The sequence below is a fragment of the Crinia signifera genome, chromosome 6 (assembly GCF_055691185.1).
Source record: "Crinia signifera chromosome 6, ASM5569118v1, whole genome shotgun sequence".
Taxonomy (NCBI): Eukaryota; Metazoa; Chordata; class Amphibia; order Anura; family Myobatrachidae; genus Crinia; species Crinia signifera.
The window spans coordinates 67,272,440-67,287,237 of NC_139222.1; the positions used below are offsets into that span (position 1 = coordinate 67,272,440).

Consider the following 14,798-nt stretch of genomic DNA (forward strand, 5'->3'; position numbering starts at 1 on the left):
CATAAAGGCGTATGGCCAGCTTAACTCAATCCCATAGTTGCCTCTGACACTGTCTGCATGTCGGCACTCCCATCAGTTATCGGGGGTTTATGCCTATACACACACTGCTTGACAGTCACATAGCCACAAAGATTATTATTGTTTTTATTTTGTTTCAATCAATGATGATTAATACAACTTTAGTATGTAATGTGCCATGTTAGTAGGTGCCATGTATGACGATGAATGTACTCTTCTCAGCCCCATGTTTCTATGCCGTGATGCTGGGGGATAGAGTTCATCTGAAGTTACCTTATTTTATGTTCTTACGGAAAACAAAGCCAAGCTTCAGTTTAATTTTTACCCTTGATTATTAAGTAGCCCCCAATAATTGCCTGTGTACATTTGCTGATACTACACCTTAACCTTATTTACCTATATACTCTGGGAGGCAATGGAGTAATCTGCCACCAAGGGGGCACCTCTCCTCCCCTGCAAGTTTGAATCAGTTATATGAAAGCAGTTGATACAGTATCGCTTCTGTGGCTGACTCCCCCTACTAACTGTCACACCCTCTATTAGAACCCAGGACCTGTCTTACTTGAGACGGACACCTTACTGATTGAGCTATTTGGGGGGCACTAATATTAATCTTGCCTCCGGGCAACTAGGATGAACTTACGCCACTGTATATACTGTACATTTATATGTATACACATATACAGTAACATTATATAAAGTATCACATTTAACATTTTATGTTAAAGTACATGTACAGTAACTGAACTTTGCTATTTAACATTACACATTTTCTTAAATATTTCCAAATCTATTAATAACAAGACAATTTAAATAATTAGATGACAAAACAAGATCATCCTAGCAATCTAATACATACGGCCAAATAGCCAAAATTGCAGTGTTTAAAAACTGACCTTGGACCGTTCACAACAATAAAAACAACCTCAATACTCAATATCATAAATGTTTGTCTGATAGCACAAAGGATAAAACCACCCAAAAAAACAAAACAGCCAATAGAAATGCTTTTCCATTGTAGAGTATAGTACAAATGAATATGTTCATTTTGCAGCCAACAAACTAGTGATACATATGTTGCATTAGCCATGCCCAGCAAGTATGCGGATGTACATTGCTGTAGTAATCTTGTACAGCGCACATAACTTCCACTAATACACATGACAGCGTTTGCCCTGCAGCTGGCCACATCTATTTCATTTACTGACAAGTACATTGCTCTGCTCAGATGGAGATTAACATCTGCATCTCTGTTGCAGACTTCTACTATATTATTCCTACTGTATATTCATTTCTTATGAACGTCTATCTGAGATTGTCTGATTCTTTGTGCAAAGCTCTTAGCTTTATACTGATTTATATACTAGTTTGGCACATTATGAGGCATTATAATCTGTACAGGAACAGACATTGTAACTTCCCAGCTCTCAGTACCTGTTTACCACTTCTAAATCGGTTTGCTACTCTCCCGCAGACCCCCATGTACCTGAGTGCTCTGTAGACCCCCGTCTGACTGAACCACAGTGTGATACACTGCCTCGCTGGTGCTGAGCTATATTTAGGGTGGGATTTGCTGACTGACCTTGGTAGTGGGGTGGAGCAGACTGTAGAAGGGGGGGTCAATTTGCATCTGTTGGTCAGACCAGTCTGTTGGGAGCCAACGAGACCTTAACTCTGACTGTCCGCATACTGGTCTCTGGGATTGTAGTAACTCTTTAGCTCCCAAGTCCATTTTGCTATAGTTTAATAAAAGATACCAAACAGTGTTCTAATGATAGAAAGCAGCAACGCCACACAACTCGCAAAGGTGTGCATAACACAGCAGGCCAAACAGTGAACGTGGTCTGTAAATGCTAGCGTGGCTGTGATTAATGAAGTACTGGGCTGATGTGATTATAAACATTGAAAATGTTGAATATTTGAATAACATTGAATTGTGAATGCAGTACCTGATTGCATTGGCAGCTGTGATTCATTGTGCAGACTATGTGCAAATCCCCATCTGCCAGGATTTATTAAGAGGTCCAGCTTCGTAGAAACATAGAATTTGATGGAAGATAAGAACCACTTGGCCCATCTAGTCTGCCCCTTTTTTAAACCTGTTACCTCTAACCATATTTGATCCTTATTTCTTTGTAAGGATATCAATATGCTTATCCCAAGCATGTTTAAATTGCTCTACTGTATTTGCCTCTACCACCTCTGATGGGAGGCTCTTCCACTTATCTACTACTCTTTCTGTGAAGTAATTCTTTCTCAGATTTCCCCTGAATCTTCCTCCCTCTAGTTTCAGTGCATGCCCTCGTGTTCTGCTGCTCCTCTTCCTGTGAAAAATGTCTCCCACCTGTACCTTGTTAAAGCCCTTGATATATTTGAAAGTTTCTATCATGTCCCCCCTTTCCCTTTTCTGCTCTAAACTATACATATTAAGATCTTTTAGTCTTTCCTGGTACGTTTTGTGATGGAGGCCATGCACCATTTTAGTTGGCCTTCTTTGTACAGTCTCTAATGCACATGTCTTCAACCTGTGGCCCTCCAGATGTTGTAGAACTACATTTCCCAGCATGCCCTGACAGTTTTGACATGCTCTCATAGGAAAAAAATGTGGCAATGCATGTTGGAACATGTAGTTTCACAACATCCGGAGGGCCACAGGTTGAAGACCCATGCGGTCTAATGTATTTATATCCTTCTGGAGATATGGCCTCCAGAACTGAACACAATACTCTAGGTGAGTTTGTACCAATGACCTATACAGTGGCATTGTTACTTCTTTCGGTACTTGTTTCCTAGCACGGCCACAATCGCGGGCATCGTGTACCTTTAACTTAAGGTACACGATGCCCGCGATGGACCCGATTTCCTTTGAAATCAGGTCCATTTTGCCGGCAAAGGGAAAATCGCGGGCATCGCGTCTGTCGCGACCATTAACATTGGCCCCGACGCGACCGACGCGATGCCCGCGATTTTGCCATAGGCTTCAATGTTAAAATATTTTTTACCATTGAAATCGGGAGCATCGCGTCGGTCTTGTGCCATTATAATGGCACAAGGTGAGATGGACTTGATTAATAGTAAAAAATGTGAAATGGGCCAATATGACCCATTTCACATTATATATGTCCCCGTCGTCACCCCACAATTGACGTGAACCCGAAGAGTGGCGAGCGCAGCGGTGCGCGTCCTCCGACCTTTTCATTCCCCTACTATTCACGTTGGCATGGAGTTGAGAATATAAAGTGTGGCGAGTGCAGCGAGCCACCGAGCCCGAAGCGTGGCGAGCGGACGCATATACCTGTGAAGTTATACGCATCCCCTCGCGGGGCTCGCTACGCTCGCCATGCTTCGGGCTCGGTGGCTCGCTGCACTCGCCACACTTTATATTCTCAACTCCATGCCGAAGTGGATAGTAGGGGAATGAAAAGGTCGGAGGACGCGCACCGCCGCCCCTCGCGGGCTCGCTGCGCTCGCCACGCTTCGGGTTGGCGTCAATCGTGGGGTGGGGTTTACGGTGTAAAATTGGGGGTCTAGGGAATATTTTACATTGAATCCAATGTAAAATCGGGTCCCAGGGACCCTATTCACATTTGATTCAATTAAAAAATCGGGTCGGTCGCATCGCATGCGACCGACGCGATTTTTCAGACACGACCACCCCGATGGAAATCGGGGTGGCCATGCTAGGAAACAAGTACCCTTCTTTATTTCTACTGCTGATACCTAGGGAGCTATGCAACCAAGCATCTGACTTGCCTTCTTCATTGCTTTGTTACGTTGCCTACCTGCCTTTAAGTCCCCTGAAATAGTGACACCTAGATCCCTCTCTTCCTCAGTAGTTTCCATTATAGTGCCATTTATACTATATTTAGTCTTTGGATTCCTGAGACCCAAGTGCATGATTTTGCATTTGTGGCATTAAACTGTAGTTGCCATGCTCTTGACCATTCCTCTAATCTACCTAGATCCTCAATACAAGCAACTGCATGCAAAGATAGGTAGCAGATCATTTGATTATCACAAACCTGGCTAACTATATGGGCATGCAGAATGACCATAAGAACTGAGACCCCTCTACCCTGTTTTCTGCGTATGGGATGATGAAAATATTGTTTAAAAAGCTGCATAGGGGGTGAGATTTAATAGAATGAGAGATTCAGAAAGTGAGAGATTTGGTAAGAAATCACCAGTTTTTTAAAAGCGGCAATCATTTACACTGCAAAATCAAACTGGTTTTGCGGTTTAAATAATTGCCGCTTTAAAAACAAAAAACCTGGAGATTTCTTACCAAATCTCTCACTTTCTGAATCTCTCATCCTATTAAATCTCAGCCTTCATTTCTTTTTAAACTATTCATTGATTCATTGTTATAGAAAAAGTTGACATTCTTTTCTGCTGACAAGTGTCAATTGTTACATTTTAATTTGCTTTACAAATATACCCTCAAGGACATCATACGGGCAGTAGTTCTATTGTAATCCTAAACCTTCCATTGTGTAATCTATACATAACATTGTGTGCTATATATATACTTCTATACCCTATCAACTTCATGCCATTAAGTAACCTGTTTACAATTGTACATGGGTATCTGTGTTATGGTTGCTGTCTTTTATTTCAAGGTCAGTTTAATTCACTTAGTGGTGAGGGGGAGAGATGCCATCGCAACAGTGTACAAAGACCCGCAGCAGTGGAACATCTGATTTATGCAGGGCGAGCTACACAGGGTCCCACAAATCTAGGGACAGAAATCCAGGGATCCACAATTCATTGTGGCCTCTGTCCAGGGGTGGGTGGTTGTTGTAACGCAATGTGGGCCAGATGTATCAGACTTCATAAAGTGATAAAATGGAGAGTGATAAACAGCCAGCCAATCAGCTCGTAACTGCAATGTTGCACACTGGGTTTGAAAAATGACAGGTAGGAGCTGATTGGCCTGTTGTTTATCACTCTCCACATTATCACTTTTTGAAGCTTGATAAATCTGTCCCTGTGAGTGAAGCAACATTCACATTCAGACATAAATCTGGTGCAAACAGTATGCTAATAATGGCAGACCTGCCGCAATTTACTAAGATGTGAGTACACCACATCGAGTGTACACGAGCAACCAATCAGATTCTACATATTTATTTAGCATTGTCTGAAAGATGTGTGTATATGTGTATGTGTATATATATATATATATATATGTATATGTGTGTGTGTGTATATATATATATAGATAGATACAGGAACACCCGGCACTCCACTTGTGATAGTATACCTTGCTGCGGTGCCATCCAAACGAACTCCACAGAATTCTATTATAAGTCGACAGGATGAAGGCGGCACTCTCACAGGCTTATTGGTGAAATAAAAGTCCTTTATTAAGCGGTCCTACGCCGTTACGGAGTCACCTCCGTCATCAGGGACACAAATCATGTACAAATACACAGGCAATAAATACCAAACAAACCAACATTAACCCGCCCCCTATGTCCCACCCGATTGGCTGATCCCCTACCCTCCCAGGTACAGAGCGCGCCACACACACCTGTACTCACAAGCCAACATCAGACGCAGGACACCCGGGACACAGCGTGGCAGCGCACAAGCCTCTCACACTGACCTGCGCTTCCGCCCACGTGACCGGACAATCCCACCATCTGATTGGTTTGACAAGCTGCGCGTCATCACCCCGCATCAGGAAGTCGGAGCCTCAGGTCAAACGGTTTCTATGGAAACATAACAACAATAATAAAATGTCATGATACACATATTTAAAAACATCTAAAATGATTTGAATGGGAAACGCAGCATCACAATCCCGTAATTAATTCATACAAATATGATTTGGTATCCAATGTTGGATTATACCTTTATGTCAGTAAATACATAATACAATATCTGCAGCCAGAGACTTGGACTTGTGCCCCAAATATCTCATAAGGCCCAAAACATGGAAGACAGATAATATTATAGCAAAACATTCATTTTAACTCTGCTCATACCATAAACAATACGCATGTACAGGAAAAATCAAAAATAAGCTGAAAAAGTATTCAATTATTCAGGGAGAACCATGTAACCTACTGGAGAGTCAAAGAAAACACTGGAGCCCCAGTGTTTCATTTAGGCCCCCCGGGGACATGGTCCCTAATGCAAAAATCCAACGACTCTCCTTTTGAAGTAAGATCCTGTTTCTATTCCCGCCCCTGACAGGTGGTGGAACGTGATCTATAATCATGGTACGTATGCTCGCAACATTATGTTTAAAAATCGAACAATGGCGGGCCACAGGTTGGTCACTGTGGCCGCTGGCCAGGGCTTGTTGAATGGCTGACCTATGTTGGGCCATGCGCTCTTTGAAAGAACGTTGGGTCTTCCCAACATAGGTCAGTCCACAAGGGCAGGTCAAAGTATAAATAATATAAACAGAAGAACATGTCAGGGGAAATTTAATAAAGATTTTATTCCCTTTGTGCGGATGGGTAAAAAAACTCCCCACAGACATGGACCTGCACGTAGTGCAGCCCAGGCACCTAAAACAACCATTTTTTCAGGAAAGAAAATTCTGGACAGGGGGGGCCTTGTCCCAACCAGTGATGTCATATTTGACCACCCTATCTTTAATACTACGACCCCTGGTGTAACTAGGGAGTATTTTAGAATTTTTTAAAAGGGGTAGATCACTATCAGAGGACACCATGGGCTATAGATTTTTAACCCTCCTGGTTCTCATCTCAGAACCGATGGTATAACGATTAACCCAAGGTACCCGTTTCTCCAATTTGTTATTAGCGGGAATCATCTTGGGATTTAACAACTGATCCCTGGGCATAAGCAAAACCTTGTTTTTGAGTACCTCCATTTCAGCTCTGGGGTAACCTCTTAATACAAACTTGTCCACCATAGCCCGAAGGGCCCCCAACAACTCCTCTGGATCTGATGTAATTCTCCGCACACGTAATAATTGGGAGTATGGGAGTCCCTTCCGTAATGGAGTAGGATGGAAACTCTCATTTCTGAGAAGGGTATTCCTGTCCGTCGCCTTCACGAACAGGGAAGTGCCAATTAAGGCCCCCTCCTCGCGATTGCAACGTCCAGAAATTCTACCCTCTCAGTGCTCATGGTGTAAGTGAACCCCACCACACTGCCACTGTGGCTGTGATCAAAAAACACCTGTTCAAGGTCAGATTTGTCGCTACCCCAGAAGATCAGCAGGTCGTCAATGTACCGTTTGTATAATAACACTTCAGACCTAAGAATACCATCTCTGAAAAAAAGTTTTTGTTCGATATGGTGCATAAAGGCGTTGGCATATGCCGGGGCCACAGCGGACCCCATGGCACAGCCAGCCACCTGTAAGTAATATTTTCCTTCAAAAAGAAAGTAATTTTTGGTCAAAATAAAAGTCAGTAAACATATGAAAAATTCCACAGGTGGGCCATCATAATCCCCATCATTGGTGATTAGCGTACGCACAGCCTCCACACCTGCATCATGGGGGATACAGGTGTAGAGGCTTGTGACGTCCGCTGTACACATTAACCAATCCCCCTCAAGGGTATCTTGACCTGAAAGACCAGCAAGGATGGACAACAAAGATGTAGTGTCTCTCAGGTAGGTACTTAATCTCTGTATGCAAGGATTTAAAATAGAATCCAAGTATACCGCTACCGGGTGCATTAAGGATCCCCTAGATGATATAATTGGACGCCCCGGAGGGTGCACAGGGTCCTTATGCACCTTCGGTAGGGTATAAAACAGGGGCACCACAGGATATTCTACCATTAATGCCTGTTTTAATTCAACATCAATAACCCCATCATCAACAGCCAATTTCAGAATGCTATCAAGTTCTTGTTTGAACCTAATTGTTGGATTTTTATCAAGTGATATATAAGTTCTAGCATCACTAAGTTGTTTAATGCATTCAGTTCTGTAATCAATTAAGTCCTGAACAATAACAGCGCCCCCCTTATCCGCATTGCGAATGATAATGTCCCTCCTCTTGGACAAACCATCTAAGGCCAATTGTTGGGTACGTGTAAGATTATACCTTATGCCAGCTGGAACCGACTCCTCTTTTCCCAGCTGGTCTAACATCCTTGTGAATGTCCTTACGGAGGGATTAATGGAGGGGGGATAAAATCTTGATCGTGGCGCAATCTTTTTCAGCTGTTCAGGTAGAATAACTTGTTTTTCAATTTGAGCTGAGGGATTGGTTTTCCCAAAGTGGTCTTTTAAGCGTAGAGTCCGATGCAGTTTGTAAGAGTCCACCTTCCACTGGAAGGGATCGGGCTTTACTGTTGGGACAAACGACAACCCTTTTGTCAGGACTTCAGTTTCGGCTGTAGATAATGGGCTGCTTGAGAGGTTAAAAACTAGGCATTCACTTTCCTTGGTGGGCGAGTGCTTGCTCTGGCGGCGATTTTGGCCTGCCCGCCGCGTCCTCTTCTGCCGCGTTTGTTTGCGGCTTGGTTGGGTACCCCTAAAGGGACCCCCGCTGCGTTGGTGTTAGAGCAGGAAGATTCCCCCTCACTCTGGGAGGTACTAGATCCATAATTGGACTGTTGGAACCTATGTGGTCTCCTACGCCCATACTGCACCCTTGTCCCATCCTGCTGGTTTCCGGCATTTAACCATGGATAGACCCTTCTCTGATCATAGTCCAGCTGTACTTTTTTTACTTTTTCCTTTTTAAAGGCAATTAAATCATGCTTATATTTTTCCAACTGTACATTAATCTTGTCAAGCCAATTTGTCTGAGAGTCCTGAGACAATGTGATAGAGTGTGCCGTTTCAAAGGTGGTAATTTGCTGCTGCAGATCTTTTTGCTCCCTGGTCGCTTCTTCGATCACCAACAGGAGTAAATCATGCGAGCATTTGTTTAACACACCTATCCAGCGACGGCAAAAGGCAATATTGTATCTGCCTATCGTTGGAGTATTTTTAATTCTAAAACCCCTGGGAATCTGTTTCCTTCGATAGTAGTCAGATAAACTGACACTGTGGCACATAAAGTCACATTCCTTTTGTTTAAGCCGCAGTAATTGGCTGTACAGAACATCAGGGGTTAATGGCAATGACACATCTTCAAAGTGTTGTTTGGACAGAATTGCTTCTGCATCAATATCACTAAGACTCACGGTTTCAGTCAGATTGAGCCTCATGAAATCCAGGGCCTCGTCCAACCTCTGGCTTGCAGACATCTTGTGGTGTGGATGCTGGTTTCACAAACAAAAATAGGAAAGTGCTTGCAATGAATGTCACAATCCACTCGTTCCCATAAAATAGTCCCGGACACAGGAAGACTTGATCTCCAAACAAGTATTCAATTACAGGTGCCTTGGAGAGACAGTCGTGGTATAAAGGAGCCACAGACTGACATATGTAGATACAGGAACACCCGGCACTCCACTTGTGATAGTATACCTTGCTGCGGTGCCATCCAAACGAACTCCACAGAATTCTATTATAAGTCGACAGGATGAAGGCGCCACTCTCACAGGCTTATTGGTGAAATAAAAGTCCTTTATTAAGCGGTCCTACGCCGTTACGGAGTCACCTCCGTCATCAGGGACACAAATCATGTACAAATACACAGGCAATAAATACCAAACAAACCAACATTAACCCGCCCCCTATGTCCCACCCGATTGGCTGATCCCCTACCCTCCCAGGTACAGAGCGCGCCACACACACCTGTACTCACAAGCCAACATCAGACGCAGGACACCCGGGACACAGCGTGGCAGCGCACAAGCCTCTCACACTGACCTGCGCTTCCGCCCACGTGACCGGACAATCCCACCATCTGATTGGTTTGACAAGCTGCGCGTCATCACCCCGCATCAGGAAGTCGGAGCCTCAGGTCAAACGGTTTCTATGGAAACATAACAACAATAATAAAATGTCATGATACACATATTTAAAAACATCTAAAATGATTTGAATGGGAAACGCAGCATCACAATCCCGTAATTAATTCATACAAATATGATTTGGTATCCAATGTTGGATTATACCTTTATGTCAGTAAATACATAATACAATATCTGCAGCCAGAGACTTGGACTTGTGCCCCAAATATCTCATAAGGCCCAAAACATGGAATGACAGATAATATTATAGCAAAACATTCATTTTAACTCTGCTCATACCATAAACAATACGCATGTACAGGAAAAATCAAAAATAAGCTGAAAAAGTATTCAATTATTCAGGGAGAACCATGTAACCTACTGGAGAGTCAAAGAAAACACTGGAGCCCCAGTGTTTCATTTAGGCCCCCCGGGGACATGGTCCCTAATGCAAAAATCCAACGACTCTCCTTTTGAAGTAAGATCCTGTTCCTATTCCCGCCCCTGACAGGTGGTGGAACGTGATCTATAATCATGGTACGTATGCTCGCAACATTATGTTTAAAAATCGAACAATGGCGGGCCACAGGTTGGTCACTGTGGCCGCTGGCCAGGGCTTGTTGAATGGCTGACCTATGTTGGGCCATGCGCTCTTTGAAAGAACGTTGGGTCTTCCCAACATAGGTCAGTCCACAAGGGCAGGTCAAAGTATAAATAATATAAACAGAAGAACATGTCAGGGGAAATTTAATAAAGATTTTATTCCCTTTGTGCGGATGGGTAAAAAAACTCCCCACAGACATGGACCTGCACGTAGTGCAGCCCAGGCACCTAAAACAACCATTTTTTCGGGAAAGAAAATTCTGGACAGGGGGGGCCTTGTCCCAACCAGTGATGTCATATTTGACCACCCTATCTTTAATACTACGACCCCTGGTGTAACTAGGGAGTATTTTAGAATTTTTTAAAAGGGGTAGATCACTATCAGAGGACACCATGGGCCATAGATTTTTAACCCTCCTGGTTCTCATCTCAGAACCGATGGTATAACGATTAACCCAAGGTACCCGTTTCTCCAATTTGTTATTAGCGGGAATCATCTTGGGATTTAACAACTGATCCCTGGGCATAAGCAAAACCTTGTTTTTGAGTACCTCCATTTCAGCTCTGGGGTAACCTCTTAATACAAACTTGTCCACCATAGCCCGAAGGGCCCCCAACAACTCCTCTGGATCTGATGTAATTCTCCGCACACGTAATAATTGGGAGTATGGGAGTCCCTTCCGTAATGGAGTAGGATGGAAACTCTCATTTCTGAGAAGGGTATTCCTGTCCGTCGCCTTCACGAACAGGGAAGTGCCAATTAAGGCCCCCCTCCTCGCGATTGCAACGTCCAGAAATTCTACCCTCTCAGTGCTCATGGTGTAAGTGAACCCCACCACACTGCCACTGTGGCTGTGATCAAAAAACACCTGTTCAAGGTCAGATTTGTCGCTACCCCAGAAGAGCAGCAGGTCGTCAATGTACCGTTTGTATAATAACACTTCAGACCTAAGAATACCATCTCTGAAAAAAAGTTTTTGTTCGATATGGTGCATAAAGGCGTTGGCATATGCCGGGGCCACAGCGGACCCCATGGCACAGCCAGCCACCTGTAAGTAATATTTTCCTTCAAAAAGAAAGTAATTTTTGGTCAAAATAAAAGTCAGTAAACATATGAAAAATTCCACAGGTGGGCCATCATAATCCCCATCATTGGTGATTAGCGTACGCACAGCCTCCACACCTGCATCATGGGGGATACAGGTGTAGAGGCTTGTGACGTCCGCTGTACACATTAACCAATCCCCCTCAAGGGTATCTTGACCTGAAAGACCAGCAAGGATGGACAACAAAGATGTAGTGTCTCTCAGGTAGGTACTTAATCTCTGTATGCAAGGATTTAAAATAGAATCCAAGTATACCGCTACCGGGTGCATTAAGGATCCCCTAGATGATATAATTGGACGCCCCGGAGGGTGCACAGGGTCCTTATGCACCTTCGGTAGGGTATAAAACAGGGGCACCACAGGATATTCTACCATTAATGCCTGTTTTAATTCAACATCAATAACCCCATCATCAACAGCCAATTTCAGAATGCTATCAAGTTCTTGTTTGAACCTAATTGTTGGATTTTTATTAAGTGATATATAAGTTTTAGCATCACTAAGTTGTTTAATGCATTCAGTTCTGTAATCAATTAAGTCCTGAACAATAATATAATATTATCTGTCATTCCATGTTTTGGGCCTTATGAGATATTTGGGGCACAAGTCCAAGTCTCTGGCTGCAGATATTGTATTATGTATTTACTGACATAAAGGTATAATCCAACATTGGATACCAAATCATATTTGTATGAATTAATTACGGGATTGTGATGCTGCGTTTCCCATTCAAATCATTTTAGATGTTTTTAAATATGTGTATCATGACATTTTATTATTGTTGTTATGTTTCCATAGAAACCGTTTGACCTGAGGCTCCGACTTCCTGATGCGGGGTGATGACGCGCAGCTTGTCAAACCAATCAGATGGTGGGATTGTCCGGTCACGTGGGCGGAAGCGCAGGTCAGTGTGAGAGGCTTGTGCGCTGCCACGCTGTGTCCCGGGTGTCCTGCGTCTGATGTTGGCTTGTGAGTACAGGTGTGTGTGGCGCGCTCTGTACCTGGGAGGGTAGGGGATCAGCCAATCGGGTGGGACATAGGGGGCGGGTTAATGTTGGTTTGTTTGGTATTTATTGCCTGTGTATTTGTACATGATTTGTGTCCCTGATGACGGAGGTGACTCCATAACGGCGTAGGACCGCTTAATAAAGGACTTTTATTTCACCAATAAGCCTGTGAGAGTGCCGCCTTCATCCTGTCGACTTATATATATATATATATATATGTCGCAATACGGTCCGGCACTCCCTCTTAGGGGTTAATTGCCCCGGTGCCTGTCTCAGTAGACAGTGTAGGAGAAGAAGAAAGACTGGCACTCGTAGGTCTTTTCAAAATCTGTATTCAATAAACAGTGGAACAAACCAACGTTTCGGGGCAGCGCCCCTTTGTCAAGGTGTGTGTGAACAAAATACAAAAACATAGTGCTTACCTTAAATAGGGGTGAGTGAGTGGGCGGTGGAGTGTCAAGCTGGGCCTGGCCTGCTCCATCAGCGGGTCGCGGTGGCGGAAGTGGCTCACCGGAAGTGACGACTGAGCCGCAGCAGCAGGAGATAGGACGCTCAGGTTCTGGCAGCGCCGGAAGTGACGCGGGGGAGATGGAACGCAAGCTGACAGGCAGCCGTGGTTACTGTAAGATCCAATAAGACCCGGTGGGCGGCACTCGGCTCCAGCGTAACACGTAGCCTGCGTGATGACATAACAAAATAAAGTGATTATAAGGCAATATGCGTATGTGACAAATATACATGTAAAAAAACAAATCGAAAATGTTAAAATATTAAAATATTAAGCACAGTTTATCTATGCTGTGGTGGTCTCAAGGTGTTGGTGAAACGTGAAGCACGTGAAGTGCTTGGTGAGTCATATATAACCTTAAGCTGGAACAGCATGAAACCTAGGACCTCCCTATGGTAAAGGGTGTACGCCCCATGGGTTTGTGTCGACACCATTTGTGTCGACCTGTAGGGGCTGTCAATAAGGGGATCATTCAGGGACAGTGAAAGAGGAAAAGAGGCAGGCATGCCACTACCGTATTGGTGGTGCTGACTTAGGGATAACTGCCCATAGGGCGGAGGAATCACATATTAACAGTACACTGGGAAGAAAATCAAAGGGACAGTAAGATTGTAGCGGAGAGAAGGAAAAGCACACTATAGGCGTGTAAACGCATGTAGCTCCTCTAGGAGTCGCACTACCCCTGTAGCAGCTATTGCTGAAGGAGGTGTACATATTCATACATTATTATACACAGTAAAGAAAATCAAATATATATACGATTGTGCGGTCCGGCACTCACTCCAATAGGTCAGCTGCCCCGGTGCCCATCAAACAGTGGGATACTTGGGAAGAAAAGACTGGCACTCCAGGGTCTTGGAAAAAAAGCAGTTTATTCACAGCGGGTGATAAAACAACCAACGTTTTGGGGCGATGCCCCTTTGTCAAGGTGTGTGTGGTAACAAACAAAAAGTGCAAGTGCTTACCTTAAATAAGGGATGGTGAGATTGGGGCAGCGTGAAACGCTGTACGCCGTCTGCCGCTGCTGCGGGTATGGGGGCGGAAGTGACATAGTAACTGCTGGCGCAGCCGGATGTATCACTAACCAGCGCTTGAAACCATGACCACCCCAGAAGCTTGCGTTTCAAGCGCTGGTTAGTGATACATCCGGCTGCGCCAGCAGTTACTACGTCACTTCCGCCCCCATACCCACAGCAGCGGCAGACGGCGTACAGCGTTTCACGCTGCCCCAATCTCACCATCCCTTATTTAAGGTAAGCACTTGCACTTTTTGTTTGTTACCACACACACCTTGACAAAGGGGCATCGCCCCGAAACGTTGGTTGTTTTATCACCCGCTGTGAATACACTGCTTTTTTACCAAGACCCTGGAGTGCCAGTCTTTTCTTCCCAAGTATATATATATATTCTGATTGGTTGTACTTGCAATGGGCAACATTCCATATTTAATAAAACACTTTTAGTAAATTTACCCCTGTAGGTCAAAATGTGAATTGGGGATTCTGTGTGGCATAATGTGTACTGACAGCCCTTTTACAGTATGGGACATCTTGAAATCTAAGGAACTATAGTACGATGGTTCATAAAATAAACTAGGGCACTACTGTGGGGCATAATACTAACTAGGGCACTACTATGGGGCATAATCAGTGGTCGAAGTGGGGCGGTATACGGGGGTATGCCATACCGCCACTTTAATCTGAAGATAAAA

At 44.1% G+C, this 14,798-nt stretch overlaps 1 protein-coding gene across 2 annotated transcripts in view; it reads right to left on the reverse strand.

Moving 5' to 3' along the window:
* Window positions 1-13,145, reverse strand: part of DUSP29 (dual specificity phosphatase 29) — a 52,955-nt gene extending 39,810 nt beyond the window's left edge. Inside the window, exon 1 of one of the 2 annotated variants that reach the window (XM_083146217.1) lies at window positions 13,002-13,145. The gene's annotated coding sequence lies outside the window, so the exon portion shown is untranslated. Of the gene's footprint in view, window positions 1-1,504; window positions 1,570-13,001 lie in introns of those variants that run through there. The other variant, XM_083146214.1, reaches the window with a different exon arrangement.
* Between the last annotated feature and the right edge of the window lie 1,653 nt (window positions 13,146-14,798).